Consider the following 12,490-nt stretch of genomic DNA (forward strand, 5'->3'; position numbering starts at 1 on the left):
TGATAGGATTAGTTTCCGGTGGTCTTTGGCCAATCATTCTAATTCAGAGTCTTTCCTGGTGGCGCACACATCGCTCAGCCAAGATGGATGCTAGCGAGAGGGATTCTGGGAAGTGGACGGACAGGCAGTGTCTCCTCTCGACCTTTCCCGAACTCTTCCGGCTGGTGGTGGCCTATTAGTTCCGTATTCCTTACCAGGATCTCCTGTCATAAAACAACTCATGCAAATGGTTACTATGGTGCCTGGCCAGGGTGGGCAGTTTCAATCAGTGTGCTTCCCCTAACATGCTTACAGATCTTCTCTTTCAATAAAAGTTTTTTATCCGCTAAAATTTTATCAGAAACATAGGAGGATCTGGGTTGAATAGCCTATTTAAAAAAAATAGCAGAGCAGCAAGATCCACACATTCAGGACTTCATGGAATTTGGCACATTTAGTCATAATGGTGATTTTTTTTTTTTTAATTTAAATGAGCAGATTTACTAAATTATGGATTAGAATTTTTTGCTTTTATAATTTCATTATAACTATTCTGTAACTTAGATATATTGCCCATGTTTAGCAGTCCGTAACATAATAGTTATAATAATTAATTCCCCAATGTCAGAAATGTGTAAATGAGTTCATATTTTTGTTGGCAATTAACTTTATAAGCTTTTTAATATTGTATAATTTTTAATCTAAAATGTAGAAAGTATGTATTTATATACAAATGAGTAGACTAGTACCAGTTGTAACTTTTTAGCCCAAACACAGCTATTTTACTGTCAGTGTAGAAGAGTGTAGCTTGTAATCAATTATAATTTTTAAATGCAAAGTCTATAAAACTTTCAAGATGTTTTGCCCATTTGTTTTCAATATTTATAATAATTTTCTACTACCTTCAAGTATCTTATTTTTTTTAATAAAGTTTTATTGAAACACAGTGTGTAACAAACCCATTTGTTTACCTAGTTGTAGAGCCCTGGTGCTGGCTCGGTCCTTGTGGTGCACGGGCTTAGTTGCTTGGCAACATGGGGGCTCTTAGTTTCTGGATCAGGGATCAAGCCTGAGTCTCCTGCATTGCATGGATTCTTGACCACTCGACCACCAGGAAAGTCCCAGCAAATGTCTATTTTTTATCAAGCCAGGTAGTTACTTTATTTGAACTGTTTATTTGAACTGTTTATTTCCACCTAAGACTCAAGACTTGACAAACCAGTATGTTTTACTCATTCAAATGTTCTCTTTAGCAATGTTAATGAGACTATATTTGCTTGAAAACCTGCCTTTCTTCAAGATTCATGTCAATCATTTATTTGCCCAGGACAACTCACCTTGTGCCAGTGTTATCTCAAAATGCATGTTGTGGGTGAGGGGCCTGGTACCAGTCTCTGAGTTTTGAGACATTTCCTTTCTCTAATTAGCAGACTGCTAGAAGCTGTCTCCAGCTAAAGACTAGCAGGGGGGCACTCTTTCTGCCCCCTTCTGATGTCTATGTCAGAAGCCTTCTCTATCTCTTTTATACTTTAGTAAAACTTTATTACACAAAACCTCTGAGCGATCAAGCCTCGTCACTGGCCCCGGATTGAATTCCTCTCCTCTGGGAGGCCAAGAATCCCAGCATCGTTCATGGCTCAGCGACAACCTTACACTACTTTATTTGACCTTTATCTTGCCCAGAAGTAAATAAATAATAAGTAGCTTTACTCTGTATTTAGGTGTATTTTTTTTGTTTTATAATAAAATATTCATATGGAGATTAATGCGATATACTTTTGATAATTTCCTTTAAAATGTCAACAAAAAGTTTTGAGCCATCCAGTCTAACAGAGAATGTGTTTATTTGCATTGAGGAAGAGAAGCATGCCATAAGTTCCAGTGCCTGTGTAAGCATGTGTGTGTACGTGCACATGTAAGAGAGTGTGGTAGATAAAGGAACAGGTCCGAGTGCAGGAAGGAGCCATGTTGATAAGGTGTTTGGTGTGATGATATCCGTACACTTAACACCCTCCTTTTCTTGGGCCAAAGATTTTTAATGATTTTCCCTCCTTTTCTTACTCACCTCATATTTTTAAATGTGGGAGGGAGGGGTCTTAAATCTAATAAGTATTGTAATGAAGCTTAATAGTAACTCAAATGCTGATTTTTTTTTTCAAATGTTAGGTTTTTAACAAAATCTCTATCAGCCACCATACTAGCTTTATCTATTGCTTAAGGTGTAATTCTGAAAGGAACGAAAAAATTTAAAATACACAATCTCTTTTGAGATTTTACATTGTATCACATTTATTTGGGTTTGTAACACCAAATGCATCCCATTTTAAAATGTGGCATGGAATATATAGAATATGGTTGGTAATTAAATTTGTTTTCAGACTTTCCCCAAGGTGGGTAACAATACGAAGTGTTACAAAATCAGAGTTGGAAGTCATGTCCCTTGGAAAGCTACTTAACCTTGGGGCTTTATTTGCCTCATCTTTGTGAATGGTGATATCTCTTTTGTAAGCTTGTTGTGAAGATTAAATTATATAGTATCTGAAAATGATATGATAGTATGGCGTTCAGTTCAGAATAAGTGCTTAATAAGTGCTCTCGCTCTTCTTCTATCTAAATTAATTGGTACCACGTGTTTCTTACAGTAAAGCATTTGATCACATGTCTATTCATTCCCTGACATTCAATCTGTGAAAACCCTAACTTTCAATCTGTGAAAACCTACTCTGCTGTCATTTTATCTTATTGCTAGTAAATATAAACATGTCTAGCTTTATGTTCATGTAAGTTGAAATAACTTTCAAAAGCACCCACTCACTCTAGCCTTCTGTTCCTGTCTACTTTAAACCTATTTGAGCATCATGAAGGCCTCCCAGGCCTTTCACAGAATCTTTTTGGCTTCTTCTGCCCCTGCTTCCCTCCTCTTCCAACCAGAAGCACAAGCTAGAATCAAGACTGCCAGGAGAAATATCAATAACTTCAGATATGCAGACGACACCGCCCTTATGGCAGAAAGCGAAGAAGAACTAAAGAGCCTCTTGATGAAAGTAAGAGAGGAGAGTGAAAAAACTGGCTTAAAATTCAACATTCAAAAAACCAAGATCATGGCATTCTGTCCCATCACTTCATGGCAAATAGATGAGGAAACAGTGACAGACTTTCTTTTCTTGGGCTCCAAAATCACTCAGATGGTGACTGCAGCCATGAAATTTAAAAAAGGCACTTGTTCCTTGGAAGAAAAGTTATGACCAGCCTGGACAGCATATTAAAAAGCAGAGACATTACTTTGCCAACAAAGGTCTGTCTAGTCAAGGCTGTGGTTTTTCCAGTAGTCATGTATGGATGTGAGAGTTGGACCATAAAGCTGAGCACCAAAGAATTTATGCTTTTGAACTGTGGTGTTGGGGAAGACTCTTGAGAGTCCCTTGGACTGCAAGGAGTCAAACCAGTCAGTCCTAAAGGAAATTAACCCTGAATATTCATTGGAAGGACTGATGCTGAAGCTGAAGCTCCAATACTTTGGCCACCTGATGGGAAGAACTGACTTATTAGAAAAGACCCTGAAGGCAGTAGGAGAAGAGACGACAGAGGGTAAGATGGTTGGATGGCATCACCAACTTGATGAACATGAGTTTGAGCAAACTCTGGGATTTGGTGATGGACAGGGAAGTCTGGCATGGTGCAGTCCATGATGTCACAGGGAGTCAGACACGACTGAGCAACTGAACTGAAGTGGGAAGAGGGTGCACAAAAAGCACTTGTGCAGTTAAGTTGTGAGCTGAACAAACCACTTTTTTCATGGAATCCATTTTTGCTTGAAAGAACAACTGACAAACTACGGGTATTCAGACTTACTTAGCATATATTTTCTCAAAAATTAACAAAGTGAGTCACCTCCAGGAAAATAACTGGTAGTATTTGTTGCCAATGATAAAATGTAAGTCTTCAAGCGAAAATTAGAATTTTGGAAAACTTGGATCTACCATTCTGAGCATGAGACTTTCCTGATGAAACTAGTAGTGATTTGAACAAGTGATTTGTAATGGATTTCAGTTAACTAAACAGTTTTAGTTTTTCATGTTCTCAGTTTTAACTTCTAATATGATAAATATCAATAGATATAACCACAAATAGAACAAGCTCTTCAGAGTTTGCAATAATTTTTAAAGCGGGAAAAGGGTCCTGAGACCAAAAAGATTGAGAGCTGTTGCACATTCTCGATCGCCTCCCTCCCCGCACCTCACCCCAGGCTAAAAGTGTGATTTCTCCCCGTCCCACCTGCTCTCAAACTTTCATTTCCCATGTAATGCCTTGTATTTTAATTATTTGTGTGCCTGTTATATATCCATCTTGGAGATTAGATCTCAGGCTCTTTATGGTTTTGAATGATCTCCTGTTAGTTCAGGGAAAACTGTCTGGACCGTTGTTCCACTGACTTCCTGGAGCACCATGGGTAAGCCACTGTGTCTTGGGCTTCAAATTTAAAATGAGAGTTGCATTGAATGACATGAGTTTCCTTCCAACTTGAGATACTTGAATACTGTTCCTCTCAGAACACAGTGCTGTGCTAGCCATACATTGGGAGATGCGGTTTGTGTTGAGAAGAGCCCACATTCTGGGATCAGGGAGGTGGGTTTCAAAAACACATGATCTGAATCCTCTTGGAGCTTTCAGTCAGTGGTGGAAAGAAGTGAACCACCAACTGCTGAGACCTTGAGTGCTCTCAGAGAAAAGTAGTCAGGGTTCTTACAGAGCACAGGCGTTGAAACCCAAATGGGAGAGAAGGAGGCTCGTCCTTCTTTTTTTTTTTTTTTTTTTTTGGTTGATAAATTTTATTTAAGAACTCATACAAATATTCCCATTTGAGTTTTAATCCTCATCTTCCTCCTCTTCTTCATCTTGATTAATCTGGAAGTAACGCAATTCGTAACTTTCTTTGCTGTTAGCGACTACACGTAACCAATCTCGTAGATTATTCTTCTTCAAATATTTTTTGGTAAGATAGTTCAAATACCTTTTGGAAAAGGGCACCTCGGAAGTTACAGTAATCTTGCTCTTGCTTCTTTAGATTGTTACGACACCGCCACCCAGGTTGCCAGCTTTTCCATTCACCTTGATCCTCTCCTGAAGAAACTGCTCAAAATTGGCGGCATCCATGATTCCATCTTCTACAGGGTGGGTACAGTCCAGAGTGAATTTTAGGACTTGCTTCTTTTTTTTGCCCCGCTTCGCCACAAGCTTTTTCACAGGCACCATGGCAGCAGCGGAGGCAGAAAGCGAGACTCTTCCTTCTTGTAGATGATTCTTAAGTTGCCTTTAAAGAACTAGAAGTAAATTTCCTTGGCTTGACTTATACTGTAAGTGTGGGAGAATGGTAGTAAGAGCTGAGGCTGCACCGAGGAGGTAGGATTGAATTCAGAACCTGCCCCATGTAGTTCCATGGGACAGAAATGGAACTAACTGGAAGAAGCAGTTGAGGGAGAAATGACGAATGCTCTTTCCAGGTGGCACACACTTTGTATGTGGTGCTTTTGTTCACAATTCCTCTTTCCTGTCCCTCCAGGAAGACTGCACGTCCTCATCTGAACTCAGGCAGAAAAGAATGGCATCTCAAACTTTTAGAATGAAAGGACCTCGGGGAGGCATCCCAAGAAAGCCATGTTTGTTAAGACGGTAGGAGGGCACGTGGATTTCACCACAAAAAGAACGTTCCAGAAGGCATGGGAAATGGAGCTGGCCAAGAGGCAAGAGTAGCGGGGGCAAGGGGAGCAGGGAATGGCTAGAGATGTTGAGTAGTGTTGAGATGAGAGCCTGGAAGGAACTTATATTCCATCCAAAAAAACGATAGGGAGAGAGCTCTGGGGGTTGGCTGGCCTCACAGATCTAACCGACTCTGGTTCCAACTAGAAGCAAGATGGTTTCTGTGCATGACATAGGCTTGGGGCTCTGGGTGATGACCCAGGCTGCTGGACTGCTATTCTTGCATCCAGTCAGCAGTCTACACCCTTTACTGTCAGGTTTGAATAGAACTGATTCTGATAAAGTCCAAACTGTTAGGAGACTACAGAGTTCATGTCTGGTTAGAAGAAAACAAAGTACCCATGAAAAGAGGTTTTGTAATGTAGTCATTGTCTTCAGAAGACCCTTTAGAGGAACTCTGAATATTAGTGAGCGAGGCCTTTCTTCTCAAGGATTTGTTCGTCCAAACAAGTTGTTGTCAGGGGCCTGAGAGGATTGAGATTCAAACAGATAAAGAGACTGGAAAAGACTGCTGGCCTAGGCTTCAGTTTTGCTAAGAGATCAATACCAGAGGAGAGGCAAGAAGGCTGGACTCTAGAGATAGCTTTATCATTATTCTTATTTACAGATGAGGAAACCGAGGCACAAAGAACTGGCCCCAAATCACTTGGGTTTTAAATAGCAGAGTAGGATCCAAACCTTGGTCCACTCAACTCTGCATCTGTGTGTAAGGGAAAGGAGAAGTTGCTTTCTGCAGGATAAACTGCAACCTCAGTTGTGTAACCCAGGGCTTTCACCCTGGTATTCCCCAGCAGAGCCGTGGGAGACTAACTGATAATACACTAGACTGTAAGAATATACAATCCCAGGTTTACCAGAATGATACTTGAAGACATTTCCGTGATTTTGTTTAGAGGAAGCAAAATACAGTGCCCAGGGATACTAGGCTTCAGGCTATCTCCCAGTGCTGAAGGACAGGTGGTAGATCCTAATGAGGAGGAGGCCAGGTTAGATGCAGTGAGAAAGAGTTCTGGATTCCATTATTCAAGTCTTCCAAGGGCTCAGGGGTGAGGAGTGAGAGCCTGCCCTGAATTTGATAACCCTGGGAGGATATTAGGGCCCAGATTCTTCTCTGCTTCAGTGGTTCTCAACTTTGGCTTTAGTTGAGTTGCCTGGTGAGCTTTAAAAAGTGTCAGAGCCTGGCCCTAGGCCCAGAAACTGATTTATTTGTCTTGAAGTTAAGGCCCAAGCATCAGTATTTAAAACAAAAAACTCCCAGTTATTTCAGTGTGTGGCCTGAGTTGATAATCTACTAGCAGTGATAATGACCTTCGACATGTCACATTCCTCTTTGGTCTTTAGTATCATCACCTGTTTTTTAAAAAAAAATTATTTGCTAAAAGCTCTCACTGCCAATATTTTTATATAAGGTTATGTTAAGTGATTTTTAATGTCCCAGGATTAAATTTTCATGAATCTCTTCATGATGTAAGCGTTTTAAAGTACTTTTCATTTAGGGTTCAGAGTGTACTGTCATCAGTGTTTCCATTAGTACCTAGAAACAGCATGGGGTCAATGCTGAGTCTGAGGCTTGAGACTCATAGTGACTCATTCGCCTTACACAGAAAAGAACAGCAACCTCCAAATTTGGACCATGCAAATCCTTCCCCCCTAGAAGAAGCATCTCAGAGATGTAGCCCCCCAGAAAGTGAGTCACTGGCACCATCTTCCATTGCAAAGAGCAGCCCTCACTAATAATATTAGGTAGAAAACAGGACTCTAGAAAGTACGTGAAAGACAATTTTAAGTCAATAGAGAAGCTTTACATACATTCAAGATTCATACATAGAACGCCACTATGGAGAACAGTGTGGAGATTCTTAAAAAACTGGGAATAGAACTGCCATACAACCCAGCAATTCCACTGCTGGGTATACACCCCGAGGAAACTAGAATTGAAGTAGACACATGCACCCCAGTGTTCATCTCAGCACTATTTACAATAGCTAGGACATGGACACAACCAACATGTCCATTGGTAGATGAATGGAAAAGGAAGTTGATGTACATGTACACAATGAAATATTCCAGTTCAGTTCAGTCACTCAGTCATGTCCGACTCTGCGACCCCATGAATCGCAGCACTCCAGGCCTCCCTGTCCATCACCAACTCCCGGAGTCCACCCAAACCCATGTCCATCGAGTCAGTGATGCCATCCAACCATCTCATCCTCTCTCGTCCCCTTCTCCTCCTGCCCCCAATCCCTCCCAGCATCAGGGTCTTTTCCAATGACTGAACTCTTCGCACGAGGTGGCCAAAGTATTGGAGTTTCAGCTTCAACATCAGTCCTTCCAATGAACACCCAGGACTGATCTCCTTTAGGATGGACTGGTTGGATCTCCTTGCAATCCAAGGGAGACTCAAGAGTCTTCTCCAACACCACAGTTCAAAAGCATCAATTTTTGGCATTCAGCTTTCTTCACAGTCCAACTCTCACATCCATACATGACTACTGGAAAAATCATAGCCTTGACTAGACGGACCTTTTTTGTCAAAGTAATATCTCTGCTTTTAAATATGCTGTCTGTGTTGGTCATAACTTTCCTCCCAAAGAGTTAAGCGTCTTTTAATTTCATGGCTGCAGTCACCATCTGCAGTGATTTTGGAGCCCAATGAAATATTACTCAGCTATAAAAAGAAATGCATTTGAGTCAGTTCTAATGAGGTGGATGAAGCTGGAGCCTTTTATACAGAGTGAAGTAAGTCAAAAAGAGAAAGACAAATACTGTATATTAATGCGCATATATGGAATCTGGAAAGACGGTACTGACGATCCTACACGCAGGGAAGCAAAGGAGACACAGATGTAAAGAACAGACTTTTGGACTCAGTGGGAGAAGGTGAGGGTGGGGTAATTTGAGAGAATAGCTTTGAAACATGTACACTACCATGTGTAATACAGATGACTGGCACAAGCTCTGCGCATGAAGTAGGACACCCAAAGCCAGTGCTCTGGGACAACCCAGAGGTATGGAGTGGGGAGGAAGGTGGGAGGGGGAGACACGTGTATACCTGTGGTCAGTTCATGTTGATGTATGGCAAGAACCATCACAATATTGTAATTATCCTTCAATTAAAATAATTTTTTAAAAAGATACACTTTACAAATTTTTTTTAATTCACACATACATTCGAGATTTTTCTTTTTAAATTGGCATCCACAAGATGTGTAGGGGAAGTTATGAAAGATTTGCTCTCAAAGAATATCGTGTTTTATTTTTACATTTTTCTAAGGGGTAGAGGTTTAAACAAGATTTTTTCCCAGTGGACGGAGGCATATCCTCTTATAGGTGTCTTCAGCCTCAGCATCTGGAAACTTCCCAGTCCCTTCTCTTGGTTTCATCCCACAGCAGGCTATGCCCTGAAGACCACTTGGGCTTCTTTCCACTCAGCTTCTATGGCAGACGTTTAGACATTCAATCGCCAGCACGTTTATTCTGAAATAATAAACCAATAATAAACCCAAGAAATGAGAAGGAAAAATTTTGTATGGCCCCAGCTGTAAGGCATAGACGACGCAGGGACGCATGTGGCTCAGCACCGTGTCCTCAGCAAAGGGGCTCCGTGCCCCTCCTTGCCTTGGCCCTGTTCATCAGCCTTCAGTGCCATAACCGAGTGGCTAGGGTGGGCGAGGTGAGGCGCGCAGACCTGGCCTGGCCTGGAATCCTGGCTCTGAGCTCACCGGGGACGTGGTCATCTGCAGGTCACTTATCCACCCTGAGTCCCTTCTCCCCAGCTTGTCCAGCAGAGATGATATGAATGCTGACATCGCAGAATTGCTGGGAGGGGGGGAATAAGATGATCCATGTAAAACATTTAATGTGGTGCCTGGCACTTAGTAAGTGCTTAGTAAATGTGAATGTGTACCTTAAAGATAACTCCCCCTTCAGCGTTCTCCATTTTGCCTTAAACATGTCTTAGTACCCCCAAGCTTGCCTTCTAGCAGGAGACCCGAAGCAACCTATTAAAGGGAGCATCAAAGGCCTTCCTGCACTGTGCCAGGTTTGTGGTAAGAGAGGTGCCAATTTTCAGTCAGGAGTCGAGTTGGTAACACATGGGTCACTTCCTAAGGAATCATTGATACTGCGTCTTTTATATTAAGTGTCTTCAACTCTGGCCAATACCAAACATCCAAGTGTGGACATCTATAGGCAGAGCTGGTGCAAGGCGATGATTTCCCCACTGCGTGAACTTCACCGCTGGACACCCCTCCGTTTGCTCATCATTGATTCTAACATGACGAAAATGGAAACTGCTAACTCATGTGTCAGTACTTGTGCTAGAAACATGCCCTGCTCCCCGGCAGGGAGAAAGGAAAACACTCTTAAACTTCCCCTTTCATGGTCTAAAATTCCTGCTGCAACTTCAGATCAGCTGTCCAGTCATCAGCTCACAATCTGAGCCCAGCACCAGCCATCCCCAAGACCTGAACCAGCAAAGGAAAGAAGTCCTGAAGAAGCCTTCACATGGCTGCAGCTCGTCACAGTGGACAAGAAAGGAGCAAATTTTAATCCAGGAACTTGGGGATTTTAAAAGACCCGTCTTCTGAGTAGGGCTTCCCTGGTGGCTCAGTAGTAAAGAATCCGCCTGCCAATGCAGGGGACACAGGTTCCATCCCTGGGTGGGGAAGGTCCCCTGGAAAAGTAAATAGCAACCCAGTCCAGTATTCTTGCCTGGGAAATCACATGGACAGAGGATCCTGGCGGGCTACAGTCCATGGGGTTGCAAAGGAGTCAGACATGACTTAGCAACTAAACAACAACATCTTCTGAGTAGGGCTCACGTTGTTGTTCGGTCACTAAGTCATGTCCGATTCTTTGCGACCCCATGGACTGCAGCACACCAGGCTTCCCTGTCCTTCACCATCTCCCAGAGTTTGCTCAAACTCATGTCCATTGAGTCAGTGATGCCATCCAACCATCTCATCCTCTGTCGTCCTCTTCTCCTGCCTTCAATCTTTCCCAGCATCAGGGTCTCTTACAATGAGTCAGGTCTTCGCATCAGGTGGCCAAAGTATTGCACCTTCAGCTTCAGCATCAGTCCTTCCAGTGAATATTCAGGATTGACTTCCTTTAGGACTGACTGGTTTGATCTCCTCACTGTCCAAGGGACTCTCAAGAGTCTTCTCCAGCACCATAGTTTGAAAGTGTCAATTCTTCAGCGCTCGGCCTTCTTTATGATCCAACTCTCACATCCGTACATGACTACTGGAAAAACCATAGCTTTGACTATAATGCACCTTTGTCTGCAAAGTGATGTCTCTGCTTTTTAATATGCTATCTAGGTTTGTCATAGCTTTTCTTCCAAAGAACAAGCATCTTTTAATTTCATAGCTGTAATCACCATCCACAGTGATTTTGGAGAGAAAATAAAGTCTGTCACTGTTCCCATTGTTTCCCCATTTATTTGCCTTGAAGTGATGGGACCGGATGCCATGATCTTTGTTTTTTGAATGTTGAGTTTTAAGCCAGCTTTTCACTCTCCTCTTTCACTTTCAGCAAGAATCTCTTTAGTTCCTCTTTACTTTCTGCCATTAGTGTGGTATCATCTGCATGTCTGAGGTTATTGATAATTCTCCCAGCAAACTTGACTCCAGCTTGTGCTTCATCCAGCCCGACAGTTCACATGATGTACTCTGCATATAAGCTAAATAAACATGGAGACAACATAGAGCCTTGACAAACTCCTTCCCAATTTTGGGAAACCAGAAATTGAACCAGTACAAGCTGGATTTAGAAAAGGCAGAGGAACCAGAGATCAAATTGCCAACATCTGTTGGATCATAGAAAAAGCAAGAGAGTTCCAGAAAAACATCTACTTCTGCTTCATTGACTAAAACCTTTGACTGTGTGGATCACAACAAGCTGTGGAAAATTCTCAAGGCTGACTTAGTGACCTTAATAAATTGAGACTCTAGCCCATAGAGGGCAGACCTGCACCGAGGACTGGATCTCATTTTTTTATTGGACTTTGGTCTCTGGAAAAGCACCCAGAACATTCCTAAACCTCAGGCATTTCAGTTTTTCATCAAAATCCGCCTTCTGTGTTTAAAGATACCTTGTAGTGGTGAAGCTAAGTGTTTTTTCTCTGGCTGAAAATAGAAATCCTCCCTAGTCTAAACCACCTGCCCCTGTTCTTAAGAGAAGAGGACAGGCACCAAGCAGTAGAGCAGTCTCACCCAGGAAGTTTCACAACCCTTTCTACACGGAAGCACGTGTCATCTGAGCTTGTGAACCCCCCTGGAAAATGGAACACTTGAACTGATTCACTTCGAAATTCAACTCCTTGAGCACTTCAAGGAATATAATTCGACCTAAAGTTAAAGAGGAGCAATGAAATGACTTCTCACAACAAAAGATGGGAAAGCAAGGTGACAGACTTGGCGGAGGCGATTGAGGAAATTGCAAGGGTGAGCCAATTTGTGCTGACGGGCCTTCTGAGACCAGGAAACCTTATCTTCATGACCTTTAAGCCTGATTGTTCAGCACAGATGTTCCCAGAATACAGTGATTTGCTTTTATTTTAAGGCTTTTTTTTTTTTTTCATTTAAATATACAGAAAGCAAAACAAAATAAACAATTTTTATACTCTCACTTTTTTGTGCATCAAAATACAACATATAAAAATGCAAAAATCTCTCCACTAACCCCAAAGGTAAATATTGTCCATTTGATGTCCATCCTTCTGAACTTTTGGATGGTTGGATGGTAGAGA

At 41.9% G+C, this 12,490-nt stretch overlaps 1 long non-coding RNA gene and 1 pseudogene across 1 annotated transcript in view; both read right to left on the reverse strand.

Annotated features, from left to right (window-relative positions):
- Positions 1-4,799: 4,799 nt before the first annotated feature.
- On the reverse strand, positions 4,800-5,247 carry LOC122679328 (annotated as a pseudogene).
- Positions 5,248-8,862: 3,615 nt separating this feature from the next.
- LOC122679329 overlaps positions 8,863-12,490 on the reverse strand; it is a 79,467-nt gene continuing 75,839 nt past the window's right edge. Inside the window, exon 3 of the long non-coding RNA XR_006336365.1 lies at positions 8,863-9,213. This is a non-coding gene — a long non-coding RNA (uncharacterized LOC122679329). The remainder of the gene's footprint in view (positions 9,214-12,490) is intronic.

This window comes from Cervus elaphus, chromosome 21 (genome assembly GCF_910594005.1).
Source record: "Cervus elaphus chromosome 21, mCerEla1.1, whole genome shotgun sequence".
Lineage (NCBI taxonomy): Eukaryota > Metazoa > Chordata > Mammalia > Artiodactyla > Cervidae > Cervus > Cervus elaphus.